Source organism: Narcine bancroftii, chromosome 13 (genome assembly GCF_036971445.1).
Source record: "Narcine bancroftii isolate sNarBan1 chromosome 13, sNarBan1.hap1, whole genome shotgun sequence".
In the NCBI taxonomy this organism is placed as follows: Eukaryota; Metazoa; Chordata; class Chondrichthyes; order Torpediniformes; family Narcinidae; genus Narcine; species Narcine bancroftii.
Window position 1 is genome coordinate 7,925,789 of NC_091481.1, and position 19,597 is coordinate 7,945,385.

The 19,597-nt window shown below is 44.0% G+C and overlaps 1 protein-coding gene across 5 annotated transcripts in view; it reads right to left on the reverse strand.

Moving 5' to 3' along the window:
• Positions 1–2,174: 2,174 nt before the first annotated feature.
• Positions 2,175–19,597, reverse strand: part of LOC138748415 (uncharacterized) — a 213,260-nt gene continuing 195,837 nt past the window's right edge. The window contains exons 6-7 of one of the 5 annotated variants that reach the window (XR_011348003.1): positions 11,910–12,048; positions 2,175–2,272 (exon numbers count right to left, since the gene is read on the reverse strand). The gene's annotated coding sequence lies outside the window, so the exon portion shown is untranslated. Of the gene's footprint in view, positions 2,273–8,274; positions 9,173–11,909; positions 12,049–19,597 lie in introns of those variants that run through there. The other 4 variants (XR_011348013.1, XR_011348004.1, XR_011348015.1 and 1 more) reach the window with 4 other exon arrangements.

A 19,597-nucleotide genomic window follows, 5' to 3' on the forward strand; every position in this document is an offset into this window, starting at 1 on the left:
TCCAGTAACAGGTAAAATAAAGGACGTGCCTTTGACTTCTATCCACAAGGAATGCTCAAGAGTTATTGCAGCTTCATTTGTTTCTCCATTCCCACCCCTCCTCACCCACCCCAGCAGATACCCAACACTCAAAGTTTAAACAGCATTTTATTAATTCAAGAACAAGGGTTTTACTATTTGAAGAGGGCTGAGGGGGAAAAGAAAAAGCCAACACTTCAATTTAAGGGGAGTCTAGGCTGGCGAACAGGAGACAAGGAGGCACTTCTCGAGTATGCTCAATATCATGGCTGATCTGCACCTGGCCTCACCCCCTCTTCACTGCCAACTCTCCTCTCTATTCCCGGATCTTCCAAAAATGTACCTTCTTCCTCTCTAAACACCTCAAATGATTTAACTGATGGGGCAAGGAAAAAAAACTTAAAAGTGAAGGACAAACCCATTGTCCATTCCGCCCTCACTTTCCTGCTGCCCCTCACTCACTGTGCCTCAGCAGATGAGGCAGTCTTTGGATTTTGCAAGGGACTGCTCCTTCAGATACTGACTGGTTTGTGACGCATTTGCAGAATATCCTTCCTCAAGAATATGCTTCCTTTCTCAGCAGAGATATCACAGTGGTGCAGCTACGAGAGCTGCCTTCTTAAACTCTAGTGACCTGGGTTCAATCCAAGACAAGTACAGACGATGCTGAGGGAAATCAAGGAACAACTCAAGATAATCCCTCTCGTCACATGAACCTCTGCTCATTAAAAGAAATTTAATTCAGGGTTTGTGTTTTTTTTTGCAGGTAACGACTAAACTTTGGATACTGTGGACAAGTGCCAAAGTTAGATCATTACCTGCCACTTTCCATTAGATCAAGGGCTTTTCCTTCCGTGATTGTTCTGCCAAGTGGAACTTCCCATGGTGAGGGAGGTACTTTATGCAAAGAATGACCATCTTTGGGTGGATTACCAGGTTCTGAGTTGTAAAACTGAGAGAGCTAGAGCCATCAATGCAAAATTATCTCTGGAGTTTCTGTGCTTTCGCCTAACAATAGCTAATTCCAGCACATTATCAAAGACAGGTCGTCCAACTAACGTCTCTTAATTTAGGCAAGTTACAACAGCCCCTTTGGAGAACAGACAAAATCCTGTCTTGTTGAATGAAATCATTTTTGGAAAAGGTGTGAGCAGTGGCAGATGTAGGCAGCATTCTCAGATTGAAACCCCGCCATAGCAATGCCCCGATACGTGAAATTTCTGTGGGCAAGTGATCTGAGATCCAGAAATATGCAAGGAATGGCTACGTTGAGATTGTCCCCACTTCCAAATTTCACTCTGGCTCCTATAAAAGTATGTGAAAAATATTTTGGTTCATAAAGTTAGAGATAGCCACATTCTGCACCCCACTCCCATGCCAACATGTCTGTACCCCACTCCCATGCCAACATGTCTGTCCATGGCCTCATGCACTGCCAAACCAAGACCCCCTCATAAATTGGAGAAAGGCCACCTAACATTCCGTCTGGGCACTCTCCAACCTGATGGCATTAACATCGATTTCTCCCATTTCTGATAGGCCGCACCCCGCTCTCCCTCCCTTCCCTTTCCCTTCTTTCCTCCAGCTCTCCACCCCTTCCCTCTCCATTCGGAACCATCCTCCTCCCCATTTTCTGTTGCACCCTCCATCCCTTATCCACCTGTTACTTCCTGCCTGCGCTCCTCCCCTCGCCCCCCACCATCATTTTATTCAAGCACCTGCCGGCATTTTGCTTGTACCTTGATGAGGGGCTCAAGCCCTAAACTTTGGTGTTGTATCTTTATCTTTGTTAACTAAAGTATGCAGTTTGACCTGCAGAGGTCTGGATGCACATCACAAGAGGTCAGGGAAAGGATGGTGTGGAGTAAATGTAGTTGATGGACTGGGGTGAGGGAAAGCATTTTCCAGTGGCTGTGCTGACATTGAGGTGGAAATGAGCACAGGACAGGCCATGGGTCTTGAAATTCTGACAATGTCCACAGGTCTGAGTGAGCAAGCCAGAATGGAAAAACAAGCATCAGATGCAGAGCTGTTGACGGGAGTCAGCAGTGCCAGTATGTCATTAACTGGGATCTGACAATACAGCAGATAAACAACAAGACAGCACACTTACCGTCATGTGCAGAACCTAGAGATGTCTCGGCACCGACTACGTCAGCGAGTTTCCGCTGGCAAATGACAACAATCATCTCAGCCACTCTCCGGTAAAATTGGCCAATAGAATGACTCTGGTTGCAATGTCAAGCCTTTGCACCTGTAAAGGATGGAATAGCCTCAGGCAAAAATGCCTTGAAAGTCTGTTATTGTCATAAGCTGTAACAGTGACTCACAGCAAGTGCTGCTCTCCCTCCGGTTCAGAGTTGGTTCAATGGAGCACAGTTGGAATAAAAAAACAACAGCGGGCCAAACAGTTCAGCAATAAACAGCTTGCGCTAATCCCATCAATAGGATTGCTCCATTCATTCGGCCAACAACTATTGGCAGGCTTGTTTCATTTGAAAGCGCCCCCTTTTGTGCTTGAAGCGTGGGCTGACTGCAGAAGTGGTGTGACACCTTTCATTCCTCACTGATGCGTTTGCATTGATTCCAGTGGCCTGGCAAGATGACATCACAGCACTGCCTGTAGTCACACAAAACATCCCCACTGCAAACTAACATTTCCCTTCAATACTCAAAACCATCTTCAAAGACATTAAATGAGCCAATAATCCAAACACCTCCTGTCCGCCCCTGTTAATCACAGCCAGATTCATTCTCGCATCGTTCGCTGTGATCTACCAAAAAGGAACGGACAACACTGCAACACCCAGCAATGCTCGCCTCGAGTGACAGCAAGTGTGCGACGTGTGTGTGTGCAAGAGAAATACAAAGTCTACCCCAGGCATCATTTTCCTTTGCTGAAGAGGAACACCAGAATGTTATCAGATCAGGGAGGGGGCTGTGCAGCCTCACGGAAATGGAGCTCTGCGGGGAGGAGGTAAGGAGTAAAATGTAGTGGAGTAGGTTTACAAAAGTCGGCACAGCATTGTGGGTCTTGGGCCTCTTCTGGGCTGTAATGTTCTATGTAGATGTCAGGGGCAATTTGCAAGGAACCTGGAATGGAGGAGGAAATTGGAGAACATGGGGAGACCATCATGGCCACAGAGAGAACATGCAAATTTCACAGAGTCAGTGCCGGAGGTCAGGACTGAACTCTGTCTCAGCACTCCCAGCTGAACCAGATTATACTGAAACCACTCATGTTAATCCCACAAACCATTTATGGTGCTTCCACATCACTCAACGTCGAACTGGAATGAAACCTCAATCGGAACGGGCTTCGGCAGACACAATCCCAAATCAATTTTAGATTGATTGGTGGGCTGCCAACTTAACTGCTCCTGTTCACCTTCTGTTCATTTTCAAATGGAAGACAACGTTGGTGCATTTGGAAGAGGGAGAGGGTGTACACGTGTGGGTGAGAGAAAGACACATTTACATAGCCCCTTTCATGGTGTCCGCGGCACTCTCAGGGAATGAGCTCATCCAGATGAGGGACAGGACATTTGAGTAATTCCTCTGGTTTCCTTCAAATTGTTGTCATGGGGTCCTTACGTCCTGCCAACCACACCTTAGTTCAACATGTCTTCTTACAGATAGAACCCTGGCGAGCTCATGTTACAGCTCAAGTCTCTAGTATAGGGCATTAACTTAGAAATCTAAGCCAAAGATGAAAAGCAATATTAACAATAAAGCCAAACTATGGAAAGCAAGCAGTTGGATTGCCAAAACTATTATGCCAATCAGGACATTCTTCCCCTCAATGCCACATTTCCCATGGTTTTCCTCGTGCTAATTGAGCCCTAAAGGAGGGGTAAATACTTCTAACCTGTAAATGAGGTCACTGCATTGGAACAATGGAATAGAGCAATCGTTTTGCTCCCATTTCTGTGTCGTACCCAATCCAGTTTTGTTTTCACCAAGTTCATCTGATAGTGATTCCAGAGTTAGTCATATCCCCAAGGAGTTAGGACATGTTGCTGAGGAAATTGCTCATCTTTCCACTGCTTCAAATTCTTTGTAATTTATCCAAGCCATGAGCTCTTTGTTTTAACAGCCGAATGTTCAAGTCCAAGTCAAAGAAAGGTTAGCTGTGCTCTTCACTGAGGGTGGGTACACATTGACACTGGGACCATGCATCACCACAAGATTGACAAAAAGCAGACATTTTGAGTTCAAAATGTACTTGAGTTTGTTGTTCTGGGCATTGCTCCAACCCCATGAGGGATTGGTATTCTGAATGAAAACACAAACTCATGAAGAGTCATCCCACCCTAGATATTAAGTTGCTTCTTTGCATGTCAGTTGGGATTTGGGGTTGAAACCAAGGCATCTATTCATCAGGAGAAACGGCTTGCTCTTGGAAACACAACTCAGAGAGAATTAGATTTACAGTGAAAAAGATGAGCAAGGAGGGTAACAAGCTGGAAGGCATTTGAATCATAAGTTGGGCAATGTTGGTAGGCAGAAGAGAAGATAAAAGTTAACGCATTCAAGAGTTGCACATGAGAAGGAAAAGAAGCAATATGAGCGCACCATTAAAAAGCCGAGGTTGACAAGGAGAGATGACCAAGGGGTCTTTGCACAATTTACTCAACCCATGTCAATCATCAACCAAGACAGCCAATGGAATGGTCAAGAAGACAGAAGAGGGTTCATTGAGTTCTGGTCACGTGATCACAAGGGAAGGAAGACACAGGCCATACTGCGGCCACTACACTGGCCGCATTCCTACCGGCCTACTGCAGGGGGAAACCTGGGAGGCTGGCCTCACCTGCCGGCTGTCAATCACCAGCCCGTATAAAGACGAGCCGGCCCCTTCGGAGAGCCAGACACGTGGAGCCAGCAAAGATCCTAAGACTGGTGTGGACAAGCTTAAGCTAATTAAAACCTGTTGAACAGTCTGTGGACTTTGGGCCAGACTTATTCACACAGCAGCGCTCACACATACCAAGTCAGGGCCTGAGGGTAAAGGAGCAAAACGAGGAACTCAAGACGTTCATTCTGTGGAGATAACATGGGAAAGCACAGAAGTTCATTCAAATTATTGAGTACGACGGAGGGTTCAGAATTAGAACAGGAAGGAAATTTAGGAATACGGAGAAAAGTAGCCTTAGCATGGTGTTTAATGGATAATTGATGCACAGGAAGTGGTATAGGCAAGAGGAGAATAACTTCAGGAGCAGGCCACTCTCCTCTGCTCTTCATTCAGATTCAGGCTGATCTTCAACCTTACTCCATGCGTCTGTTCTTCCTCACCCCTTTATATTTTATTTTTACAACAGCACAGTAGAAGTCATTTTAGGTAATTTGAACCAACTATATCCAAATTAATCTCCAACCCTGTACACTTTGGAGGGTGGGAGGAAACCCACACAGACATGGGGAGAACATACAAACCCTTTACAGACAGCGAAAGATTCAAACGCAGGATGCCGGCGCCGTCACAGCATTGTGTGCCGCCTTGAAATATTCTCAAGAATATTCAACCCCTCAGCTTCCACTGCCTTGTGCAAGTAAATTCCACAGGTTCTCTGACATCTACGTTAAAAAGCAGTTACCTCCTTCTCTTAGACATAGTTGCATTAGTGCAACCTCTGGATCTAGATCACGCAGCCCAGGGAAACATCCGCCCTGCACTTTGCCTGTCGGAATTTTGTACATTTCACTGAGGTGCCCTGATATTCTTCAAAACTCTGACAAACATAATGTCAATCAACCCACTCGCTGCACACTATACCAGGGCGTGTATATTTCCCTCTTGGTAAGATTACAAAATATTCCAGTCTCATCTCACTGAGGCCGCGTATAATTATAGCGAGATATTTCTAGTTCTTTGAACAAAACGTCAGTTTGAAGGCCTCCATTCAATTGAGATTAATGATTAAAATTGTTCCATTAACTAAATACTTTGGAAGAAGGGTCTGCAGTGTCACTCTGAACAGCTGAATTGGGAGGATTTGAATGCATATTCCAATCTATAATTAACTTGTAAACACACCTGCCGTGCATTTCCAATTAACATCATGAATAACAAGATTATTACATTATAGATTTGCAAGTACATCTTGTGTTTGAACTCTGGGTCGCCGGCTGCCATTGCACAAATCAGTCCAGACATTTTTTTAAAATAGATTTTGTGTCTTCGGAACCTCTGGAAATTCTTGGAAATTTAAGTTGTTGAGGACGGTGACTGATGCTCCTTGGAATACTAACATAGTTTTTTCCTAAGGGATCTGACATTTATCGAGCGAGATGGCTCTTTGGAATTTCTTCAACACCATAGGAAGACTGTGCCCATTCTCTGTAGAATTTGGGATGAGCAATTGATTACCAATATTCAGGTCTCATGCCATTATTGTATCACTGCCAACACTACACTGAAGAAAGAGCTTCTGTGTGGACGCAACAGTATAACAGGTTATCTCATGTGCACAGTTGGCCTCAGTTTGTTCCCATGCCTTAAGCATACCCACACCAACCTGCCATGCTAGTGTGGTCCCCAAGTGTCCAGGGCCTCCTGACCCAAGGTCAGTCTTCGAGGCCTCAGTCCTGCAACTGAGACTCCGTGTCTGGCTTTAACAAGAGACAGCTGGGCCAGAGTCTCCCTCCTTTCCAAGGCTTGACACGTTTCAAAATTTCCCCTAATACAAAGCAACTATTAAAATTACTTTATCACGGTAAACATATGAATTCATTCAAAGCTTTAAAGCAAATTAAATAATTGAAAATGCCAAGATTTCCTTGTGTCCCTGTTCAAAGGACCATGCAAATCACTCCGCTTGGCCTTAACTTAAGGCCATGGAATTTTGGGATAAGCCACCAGCATTTTTAAAGCCAGAGAGATTTTGTTCACGGGCTCAAGCAGCAACAAGTTGCTTCTCAACATTTCTAATTGGTATTCTTCGAACAAAAGCGAAATCATTTTACCATCCCTGAAAGTAGAGATGAGGGTCAGGGAAGATCCTTCATATGCCTCGATGAATGTACATCAGCAACTTCCATGCAGTTCAAAAGACCCCTCTATAAGCAGCCGGCTTCATCACCGTGGACGTTTATTCCGTCTGCAGTTGGTGCACGGAAGTCCACATCATTTCCAAGGTGCACTTCAGTTCCTTGTCAAGCTGACCCCGACAGCATCTCTCAAAACTGTGACCTCCATTGCTAAAGTGCAGCTGGTACCTGTGACCGTGACATCATCCTGACACAAAAACATCACTGCTCCTTCGTCATGACTGGTTCTCAATCTAGCCCTGACTAACAGCCCTTCACTAGAAAGAAGACAAGCAGCCAGTCTGGCCAATAAGGTAAGGCCAATAAATTGACCTTGTTGGTGATGCTCAGAAACGAAAAGCTTATTTAAAGAGTGAAACATAAAAGTCTGCAGACGTTGTGATTGTTGTAAAAATACAAAAATGCTGGAGGAACTCAGCAGGTCGCACAGCATTCGTAAGGATACAATACCAATGTTGTGGGGTGAGCCCTTCAAAATAAGCAAAAACAAACTCCACTTGAAGAAGGCCTCAGGTCTGAAACGTTGGCTCTAGAGTCGCGGTCCGGAGATCCGGACTGCCTGGGGATTGGGTCAACCTGTATTTTGGAGTTTCCATATTCTCGGGCAGCACTTTTAAAATTCAAATTTAAGGAGGAACAAAGAAGAGGTGAACAGGTAAATTTTTTAATAGGTTATTTATTAGCAAATACAGCATGCTTCATTTATCAAAAAAAGAAGTCTTAAAGAAAAAGTCAACAAGTGTGGTCGCTTGTTGCCGCTGTGCATCTGCAGCACTTACGCATGCACGCACGTACACAAAAGCTTGCTAAATTTTAAGAGTTTGGGGGGGGTTTCCAAAAGCCCTGATTCTCAGGTGGTTCTGGATTTTTGGACATCTTCTTTACCTCCCATGGACACTGCGTGAATTCCTCCAGTAATCTTGTTCTTTTTTTTTTGACAGATCATTTCAAAAATTAGTCAGGTGGTCGTGGTATTGAACTGCTAACCGATCTGGACCACTGACACCAAGTTCATAGCAGGTGTGAAATCTAAATTCAATGAAATAGATTTGGAATAAAAATGTATTGGATCTTTGTGAAGATTTGTCAACTGGGTTCTGAGGAAACGTCATTGATCTGAAATGAACTGCTTTTCTTTCTCTCAATCTCTCCACAGAAACTGCTGGATACCGCAAGCAATTTTGTTTTAATTTCAAGATTTCCATAGTGAAAAACTTTGTCTTCCAGTAATGCATCAAGAAGATTCAAGATTCCTTTATTGTCATAGTACGGAAGATGCAATATTACATGAAATTGCCTTCTGCCTGCTGTAAGGCAATGAGTTGCCATTTGTTATCACCCAGCATCCCTTACAGTAAGAGTGAAAGAGAAGCAAAAACATCATTTCAAAGGCACGGAGGGTCTGTGGATTCGTCTGCACAGACTCCCTTTCGGTCCAGATCGAGATCTCCAATGCGATCAGATGCCCAGCCCTTTGGTAGCCCTTCTCACCATAACTTTGCGATCTCCATCACACAACAAATTATTAAACATTGAATTACCATTTGTTTGGTTGGATTTACTTTGGCCACAGGTAGTTTTTGAGCAAGAATGAAATGCTAATAATTTGCAGTCTTTTGTAGATATAAAAGGTGTGCAATTACAAGGACTTATTCCAATCACTTCACATCATTATCCTGGATAGAGATAACTTACCTCCACCCGCTAAGTTTGTAACACTGCACAATACTTACCAGAAATAATGGCAAGCAAAAACTACTGTATGCCTCCCTCCACATAGAAAACATGTGGCAATGAGTCACTGACATGATGTGGATCCAAATTCCTTCCTGTGCAAAGCTTAGCAAAACTGCACAAATTACAACTCGTTGGTGAATATGTTTTTATGTGGACTCCTGTTCTAGAGACTTTTCCAGGAACAACATTTCCATCCCTCTCGCTATTTTTCCCATCTCCACGATGCAGTCTCAGCTCAAGGAAACAGATCTTCCACGGAAGGCCTCATGGCGAAAAACAGACAGAATGGGTGGGGACAAAAACCAGCAGGTGCAGCATTTGACGTGAAGTACAGACGGCGACATCACACAGAGGAGTACGACAGCTGGGAAGACGAGTGGAAAAACAGAATCTGATCAGAGAAAAGTGAGGCAAATGGGAGGAGGGTTTGGACCTGACAAAATGAGAGCTTAGGCTGTTTTCTTTTGATAGGACCAAGAGGCAGAGGAGAGACTGACTTGCATGGAAACTGGCCCTTTGGCCCATCGTGGTCATGCTGACCTTTTTTGCTCATCTACACTAATTACAATTGCCTATATTAAAAGCCCATCTCTCATGCCCTGATGAAGGGCTCAGGCTTGAAACATTGGTTATGTCCCTCTGCTATATAAAGAACGCTGTGTGACCTGCTGAGTTTCATCAACAGATTTTCTTATTTCACTCTTTCATGCCTTTCCAAGTTTAACGACCAGCTGAATGTCTCTTTGTTGGGATCGCTTCCCATGGCAGCGAATTCTAGAAAGCAACTCAAAATTAACATGTACAAAATGGGTAGTACACTTAGCACAATGCTGTTATAGTGTGCCAGCGACCGGGATTCAAATCCAGCGCTGTCTGGAAGGAGCTTGTATGTTCTCCCTGTGTCTGCGTTGATTTCCTCCAGGGGCTCCGGTCTCCTCCCACCCTTCAAAGCACACTGGGGAATATATGTTAATTGGGTGGCACAGTCTTGTTGACCAGAATAGCCTGTTGCTGCAATGTATGTCTAAATTAACTTTAAAATTTTTAAAATTTGGACATACAGCACGGTAACAGGCCATTTCTGCCCAGGTGTCCGTGCTGCCCAACTTACACCCAATTAACTTACACCTCCAGTACAAATTAAAAAAAAAAAAAAAAAAAATCGGGGGACTGAGATAGAACAAAATGGAAGTGTTTCTTTCCCATGCAGTGTGGTCAAAAACTATTGGGACGGATTTAGACTATGCCCAGTCTCCTGTGTTTGGGAGACCCATAGGAGGAATGGGGATGGCATAATCTGGGGACGGTGACCAGTTATTTCTGGAAGGGTGCTTCAATTTTAGTCCATAGCATATTTATGATGCAGGAGGAAGGACTGTAAAACCCCTGGTAACCGGCACCTACGGGGATTGGTAGATACCAATTTGCTGGTTGCTTGAGATTGCATGATCACTAGGGGGCGCCAATTTTAAACTTTCATGTTTTTTACCTATTAATTTTCTGTGATTCCTTTTATCAGTTGCTTGAGGTTGCCATTTTCCTGAATTCCGAATAATGGGGGATTTTACTGTCATTCGTTTTAAGTGCTTGTCAAGAAGGAGCTAATCAGCCAAATAAAACCTTCTGGTAGTCGTTCCATCATCCTGCATGTTCTCCCTCAAGTACACGACATACACATGTACTGGACAAGATCAGAGAAGGAAAGGAAACTTGGACAAGGTAACAGAAACAGGTAATTAATTACACCTTGCCCTTCAACTCCCACAACATAAAGCAGATTAATGCTCATTTCAAAGCATCACTTGGGGGATCAGAACTCACTCACGGAGAAAGGCCAGTCTGCTGTCTTTTTGTCCTGGAGTCTCCATGTTAATGCAATCACAAAGAAAGCTCACCAGCGGCTATGGGGTGTCTGAGGAGATTCAGTATGTCACCGAAGACTTCTATAGGTATACTCTGGAGAGCATTCTGGTTGGTTACATCACTGTCTGGCACGGAGGCGCCAACTCTCAGGACAAGAAAAAACTCCAGAGGGTTATTAACTCAGCCTGCCACATCACAGGCACCAGACTTCAACTCCATCGAGGACAACAACTCCATTGGGGACATCTACATGAGGCAGTGTCTTAAAAAAGCAGCCTCTATCCTCAAAGATCCTCACCACTCAGGCCACTCTTCTACCATCGGGAAAACAGTACAGGAGCCTAAAGATGAGCACTCAATGGCACAAGGTCAGCTTCTTCCCCGCTGCCATCAGATTACCGAATAATCAATGAACCAAAGACACTGCCTTTATTTTCGTGCAATTATGTTCATTTTTATAGTAATGTCCTAAGATGGTTAAAATATGAATGTTTGCACTGCGTCGCTGCTGCAAAACACCGAATTTCTTCACTTGTTCATGTCAATAAATTCTTTTTCTGAACCAAACAAGTGAACACCTTCGGCCAAAGGCAGGAGGTGCTGCTCAGACTGGCAAGTGTTAAACGCAAGGCATAAATTACACCTCTAATGCACAAAATGATCTGCCGAAGAAATCTAATCTTCCAGCCACCCACACTCTGGGCTCAGTCAAACGTTACTCTAGTTCTTTGCTTGAACAAGCATTGATGAGGGGCATTGTTTCAAGCCAAAGCATCTTACCAGCAGCTAAAGTTCCAGTCAAAGCCTAATCCAAAAGAGATTTACAGGCAGTTAGCATTGTAAAATACGATGCCTACTTTGAGGAGAAGATAGGCAGTTTACAATTTCCAATTCGATCAGCGTTAGCATCAACAAGTCAGGCACGCCTTCACTTGACATTTTCGAAGGCCCACACCACCATGCCTCAGATCAAAGAGAACATTTTGTCATTTTTCTGGAGAGGTTTCAGCACCAAGACCCATTCCAAGTTAATTCTCTCAGAATAACAAATCAGCTTTCTTGTACAGCGTCAACTCCAGGAAGAATAATAATACATCTAATAGGCATAGGATTTAGGGGGTAAGAAAAAGATATCCTCTGATATCTTCAAATGCTGAAAGATAAAAGTAGCCCAAAGAACTTTCAGAGACAAAGCGGCACGGCAGATTTAGAAAAATACAAGTCTCGTCTGAGCATACCTTCTAATCATTCTTCCTGTGACGACAGCACATTCCAGCAGCCACGATAATTGAGGACAGTTCACATTTTCAACTGAGACAGAGGGACACCCGTCACCAAGGTCCAACTGTGTCACCTTGTGGTTCTGGCCCCAGAGATCTGCAGGGAGACCCAGAGAGAGAGAGAGAGAGAGAGAGAGAGGAATTATATTTCCTTTTAAACACAGTCACCTTCCTCTGTTGCCTTTCATCTCTTATTCTGAGGATCGGAGCAGAAAAAGCACAAATTTATCACAACATAGTATTCATTTTCTCTGGCTCATTCTTGGATTCACCTTCCCAAGAATGAGCAGCATTTAGACACTGTTTAGATCTAGGAAATGCTGACCAACCATTTGCTCGTGGTGGTGATAAGCTTCGATCGGGATGGTGAGTCAAATTTCTTGTTATCTGATTGCACAAGTATAACCCAACGAAATGGCGCTCTCCGATCCTCGGTGCAAAACACACACAACCAGACTGTGGATTGACCTCCGATCTATTTTTTTTAATTCAGAGGGTGGTGAATGAAAGAATGCCAAGCAAAAAGGTTGAAGCCAGCTAAATTCACTTCAAAATGCAATTCAGAGGGCAGAAATGAGAAGTGTTCACAAGTTTTTAAAAGAGTTTTCTATGATCTACAAAGCAATGATCTGAACTTGAAAGTTGGGATCATGGTAACAAAAAAGCCTGCAGATGGCATGAAAACTGCTGGTCAGAATATTTCTGGTTGCATGAAGATGACAGTAGATAGCAGAGGTGAGCAGATGGAGGGAATTACATATTCAATCTACATTGCTTGGGGTACCGGGAGAGGCTGAATCTTTATTCTCTTGAACAGGAGGTGGAGGGTGACCAAATAGATAGAGATAAAATCACAAGGGACAAAGGTACATTGAATGGTCAATCTCCCTCTCCTCACCGAACGTCAGAAGAGTCTGAAACTGGACCAGCATAGATTTAAGATAAGAGGTAAAGAACCAAAGACGAGACAGAAAAGAGCCAAAATAAAGTCCAACCTAGAGAAATTAACAAAGATCATGAGATTACGCATTAGGAACAGATAATGGGAATATTGACAAACAACTATACTGAAGCATAGAGGAGCACAGAAACTTTGCATTTGATAACCACAGTCCCTGGAGATGTCTGATCAGGCCAATAAAATTATTTCAGCCAGAGAGAATGTTTCTCTTTAGTCAAAGCACAGAATAACAAGAAGGAGGTGTATGAAACATGCTTGGCCACAGTTGGAGTTCTGTTGTTCTATTGATCAGATTTCAGGAAGTACATTTACACTGGAGCAGATAACAGTGGAGATCTGGGAGGTGTGTCCAGGCTTTCGGAGCTGAAATGATCTTGGTTGCAACCAGGTGCCTTTGAAACACAGAAACTGATGCAGAAATTTAATCACCTGTTGAGAATACGAGTCTTGCACAGGGCAAATATCCCTCAGCAAACGGCAGCAATGAGATAGATTTAAAATAATTAGTGCAAGAATTAGAGAAGAAATATATTCACCTTGGGAGGTGGGGAACTGGAACTTTCTGCCTGAAAGTGTGTGAAATATCAACATAGGTGCCCAGGAGAGTTGCCAAAAAAGCCTCAATGTTAAGGGGCTATGTCAATGAGCTGAGAAGTGGGTTTTTTAAAAAAAATGGTAGCTGTGGCGTTGGACCAAAAGGTAATTTCTGTATTATAAATACACCCCCCCAAATATATGCAAAAAAAGTCCAAAGCAGAATTTTGAAGAACCAAACTTGTCTTCCTTGCCCAATTCCACACACCAGCTCCTCAACAATTTGGAAGAAGACAACGTAGACCCCAATCGCTGGGCTGGCTTTCTGCTCAGTGCAGTGCACATGGTTTACTCTGCCACCCCAAACTTTTATATTTACGCCACTGCGTCCACTGCTGATGTTGTCAAGAGTGGAGAACCTCACCTAATCCCGCAACACCAGCTCCATATCAAGAAAGCCCAGCATCACCTCTACTTCCTGTGAAGGCTGAGGAAAGTTCATCTCCCACCCTCCACCCTCACTACGTTCTAGAGGATGTACCGAGACCATCCTGTGCAACTGCAACATCGTCTGGTTTGGAAACTGTACCACCTCAGACTGCAGGACCCTACAGAAGATGGTGGAATCAACGGAGAAGATTATTGGGGTCTCTCTTCCTACCATGACAGACGTCTACAAGACACGATGCATGCGGAAGGAAAATAACATTGAGAAGTACTTCTCACTCCCCTCTCACAAACCTATCTCCCTTCTGCCATCTGGAAGGAAGTACTCTAGCATTCCGGCACACAAATCTAGATTGGGCAACAGATTATTCCCCCAAGCTATCAGGCTCCTCAATTCCAAGGACATACGTGTACTAGTATATATCATGCATTTTTTTTTTGTGTTATGACTTAATATTTAACTTCTATTTATGTAAACCTGCTCCACAGTCCTGGAGAAACCCTATCTCATCTTTATTTAATTTGTAGTTATGGCATGAACAACAAAAAAAAGGTAATTTGACTCAACTTGGATGGCAAATTGACCGATTCAAATCCACCTGCTCTCCAGCATTTTATCTGCTTAGATAAAGCATTCGCCCTTTTGCCTTCAAAGTTGACCGTGCTCACGTGTCCCTGCTTGTCTCCTACCTCTCTGATCAAAGCTGGAATGCAGTGGCCAACGGAGGGAAGACATGCTCTAAAATTAATTGTTGCATGCTTAATTGGGAAAACAGCTTTTGCTTAAACACACACCAAATTACAATTTTCTGTTCGTAAGGACTGCACAGCCAAATTTCCAAAGCGTCAGAGTTCATAGCCACATTCTTTTCTGCTCGCGTATTTTCCTCATTAACTAATCAATTAGATAATCTGATCAACAGCTATCACCTCTGCAACCCTGGCTTCGTGCAATTGGAGATAGTCCCTTCTCTCACCCATTCCTTACCCATCCTCTCTGGAAGTTAAAACCTTTTTCTTTCTTCCCCCAGTTCCAAAGAAGGATCTTCAATCTGAAAAATTATGTTTCTCTTGCCACAGATCCAGCCTGTTTCCAACATCTTCTGGTTTGTTTCAGACTCCCAGCATCTGTAGTTTTTAATTTAATTTTAAATGTAGAGATACAGCATGGTAACAGGCCCTTCTGGCTCAAGAGCCCGTGTCACCCAAATACACCAATGAACCCATAAACCATTTACGTTATTGGAATGTGGGAGGAAACCAGAGCATCCAGAGGAAACCCATGGGGAAAATGCACAAACTTCTTACAGACTGTGAACACTGGTCACTGGTGCTGGAATAGTTTTTTAAATCCTCATTAATAAGCATCTAAACATGAGATAATACAAGCATTAAAAATAACATTGTTAGGACAGTATGACAACTGGCAAAGCCATCAAATTCCATTTTAAGGCCAAGTTTATTGTTGTGCAGCGCCTTTACAGCGCCAGCGATCAGGACTGCGGTTCAAATCCCGCGCTGTCTGTTTGTACGTTCTCCCCATGTCTGTCTGGGTTTTCCCCAGAGCCCCCCGGTTTTGTCCCACCGTTCAAATTGTACCGGGGGCGTGTAGGTTAATTGGGTAGCATGGACTCTGGGCCAAAATGTTGTATGAGTTCTCAGTCACAACAATCCGGATTGGAAAATACATTACTGAACCCTCGTCGTTTCTTTGCACTGCCTTATTAACACTTCATTGATGGTGGAGTTCCCAGGCTTGGGAAGAGCTGTAGTAATAGTCTGGGCTAGCAACCCTTGTGAAACATCAGAAATTCAGGAAAACTTAGCCGATGATTAAGGGAGAGTGGCACTTTAATTATTAGTTATATACTTGTTGAGTGATTCATACATTTAAGGAACATTTATGTAGAGGATGAGCAAGACTTGGCTTTAAGTAGGTGCTCATAACGTTTCAACTGAGATGATGTGGCAACTCTGAGGGGAAAAAGGGCCTCTCAAGCACCTAGTGACAAAAGAATGACTGAAATTCTGCACACAATTGGACAAGATATTTTCTTCCATGGTCCAACAACCCCACATCCTGCTCAATTCCACATCCTCTGAGGTCTCCAGTTAAATTTCTAGGAAGTGTTCATACACACTGACATCTTTGAGGCTGGATTCTACTGTTAACAATTAACCACCTAAGATTTAATAAAATGATACCAGGTAGCTAAGATCAAGCTATGGAGCATGGGGGAGACGAGATGGTTACCATAGCTGCGAGTGGAACACTATTACAGCCCCAGTGACCTGGGTGCGAATCTGGCGCTGCCTGCAAGAAGTTTGTATATTCTTCCTGTGTCTGCATGGGTTTCCTTCAGGTGCCCCAGTTTTCTCCCTCCCTCTAAAAACAGTTGATTGGGATATTTGGGAAGCATGGGCTCACGGGCAGAAGGGCCTGTCACCATGTTGTACGTCCACAATATGAGAGAAGCTAACCCACTGAGTGCATGCAACCATTTACACAAATCCCACCATGTTCTCCCCACATTTCCATCCACTGACCTCAGCTTTTTTCACTCATCGACTCACAAAACACAACTCGCATTAGCCAATTAATCCTTTCATGGGGAGAACCTGCAAGCTCCACAGAGACACCACCGGAGTTGAGGGTTCAACTTGGGTCACAACAACGGCTTCACCAGCTACACTATTCTACTGCCCCGAGACAGCAAGTGAAGTTGGGGTGCCAATTGCTGTGTCCCTATTCAAAGGCTGACCCAATCTTAGTGTCCCCTTGACTAAAGGCACATTGCAATTTATAATTAAAGGAGAGCAAACTCCTTGCACCAAAGGCCCAAGGATCTGACATCAGACAGGAATTGATGTCCTCAGCAAAAGCTCCCCTTCCTCAAGAATGTTCACTGGCCGGAAAGGAGTTCAGTTAGTCTGCCTACGCACTGCTAAACCAAGGCCACCTGCAAATTGGAGGATCGACACCTAATGTTCCGTCTTGGCACTCCAACCGGATGGCATTAATATCGGCCCCCAGTTTCTGCCAGCCCACTCCCCGTTCTCCCTCTAGCTTCCTTCCTCCAGCTCTCCACCCCCTTTCCTCACCATTTGGAGAGCCAACCCCCCCTCCCTGTTTTCTCTTGTGCCCTCCTTCCTTTATCCACCTCTTGCCTGTGCTCCTCCCCCAGCACCTTCTCCCCACCATTTTATTCAGGTGCCTGCCTACATTTTGCTCATACCTTGATGAAGAGCCTGAATCATTGAAGATGAATCTTTTATCTTTGCTATATAAAGGACGCTGTTTGACCTGCTGAGTTTCTCCAGCGTCGTGTTTCTAACTTTCCTCAATATTGGTTCTGAAAATTAATTGCTGTAACTAATTATTCGGTTTGAGTGGAATTCAAGTCCTTCTGTGCATTCAGTGGGTGGGATAAACCACATTTATCACTGTCCTGGGAACACAATTACACTCACCATTTTCAGTCCTATTCCTGCAGTGTTTGCCAATCTGTAGCCAAATCCTATCCATTTCTTCATCGGTGTTTACATATTGTATCAGATTAACAAACTTTAAGCAGTTGCTCATAATCCAATGAGAACTTGGCCGATGACACTTGGACCAACAGCTCGTCGACGCTGTTTTGGCAGTGTGGTTCCGCTAACCAGTGGATTGAGGGACCGAGAAGAAGATGCTCTCAGAGTAACCTTTCCCTAATTCCTTCCATGTGTTGTTGATCAACTGGAAGAAATCCCACAAAAACGCCATGAACCACAGGATGACTAAATCCTGAATTCCAAATGAGGAATGTAGTAATAAGCACAAAGACATATCACTCTGAAGCAGAGGCCCTGTTCAGACTTGCCTGCTACCCACAAGGCCACTGTGAACAACATTCCTTTGCCGACGGCCCATTTACAGTAAGTAGCTGTGATACAGATTTTATAAATACCTGCTCTGTAACATTGACACACCTGCTACATCATACATCATTTATCCTTAAGGATCAACTCCTCTTGCCTGTGGCAGTTTTAAACAGTTTGTTCTGTCACTGAGGTTTTTATTTCACTTGAAAATCAAGATATCAATTACAACACATCAGCAGCATTGTGTGTAGACAGTGGTTCTCGACCTTTTTCTTTCCACTCACATCCCACCTTAAGTAATCCCTAGGCCATAAGTGCTCTGTGATTAGTAAGGGGTTGCTTAAGGTGGGATGCAAGTGGGAAGGGAAGGTTGAGAATCACTGCTTTAGACCCAATTGTTACCAAAATATTTAGCTTGAGAAAAATTGCCATTGGTCCATTTCCTTTGGAGTTAGGAAACCACGCACATAATGAGTCAATGAGGGATGATTAAAACAGTGGTTTTCAAACTTTTTCTTTCCACCCAATTTCTGCAAAAGGACCCCCGTGGGCTATTGGCTGCGGGCTGCTGGAGTTGGGCCCATGAGAGCCATGCTTCAGAACTGGGATTCAAGAGGATGCCGAGGGCAAGAAGGGCTCCCCAAGGGCCCTGGGTGCTGAGGTCTTCCTCATCGTATCGGAGGTTTGGACCTGGAGCTCGGGTGGCCAATGACTTGAAAAGAAGTGGAGTTGTGTGCAGCTGCAGAGGTCGTGGGACTGCCGGAGCCCAATCCACGACACGTGGTGACTTTTGTGGGGGGGGGGGGAATGTGACGCACTTTTGCTTCTCTTTCTTGGACTGTAGGGGGAGCCGGGCAATGGTAATGGCGAATCTTGGTTACATTTCTGTTATATTACATGATAAATAGTTTCTGATCTGACAAGCATGACCATCATAGAGAAGAGAGGAGGAGAAGGAAAAATGAACATCACACTGAGAGAACAAGGTTAGAAAAGATGTGAGAGGAACTGATTGGGCCAAAGGAACATCTTCTTTAGCATTTATCCTTGGCAGAAGATCCACTAAAACAGGAGATTCATCAATGCATCGTGTGGGTTTTCTTGAGTATCCAACAATTTCATGGTTCAATAGATATCTGCCTTGAAATTCATTCCTGATCAATCCCCGAACCCTTCAATGACTGAACAAATTTCAGAAGGGGCTGACCATAAAGCTACAACAATGTAGTCCAGCGTTCGATTTACTGTTATACTCAGATATTGAAACTGTTGGATCGATGAATTTACTCCATGGTGGAACAGGTGTGAGAGGCCAAGGTAGCTATTCATATCAAGGCTGCTACCTAAACGAGTCCAGTTTATTTGCATCTGGCTGATATCCCTCCAAATCTTTCCTATCCACTTTCCAATCCAAATGGCTTTTAAAATTATAATTTTACCCATTTCTAACATTTCTTCTTGAAGCTCACTCTCACTCTATAACCACCCACCACCACTTAGAGATACGCAGCGCAGTAACAGGCCCTTCTGGCCTACGAGCCCATGCTGCCCAATTGACCTACAACCTCGGTACGTTATGAAGGATGGGAGGAAATTGGAGCACCTGAAGGAAACACACGCAGACACGGGGAGAATGTACAAACTCCTCACAGACAGCATTGGATTCAAAGCCCCTGGCGCAGTATTAGAGTTGCACTAACTGGTACGCTGATCAATAAATTTGTACAAGAAAAATTGCCCCACAGGTTCCCTTCAAATATTTCCTCTCAACTGAAACCGATTTAGACCTCTACTGTGGGGGAAAAAGACTGAGACTATTTCACCTCCTCCATGCCCCCTTATT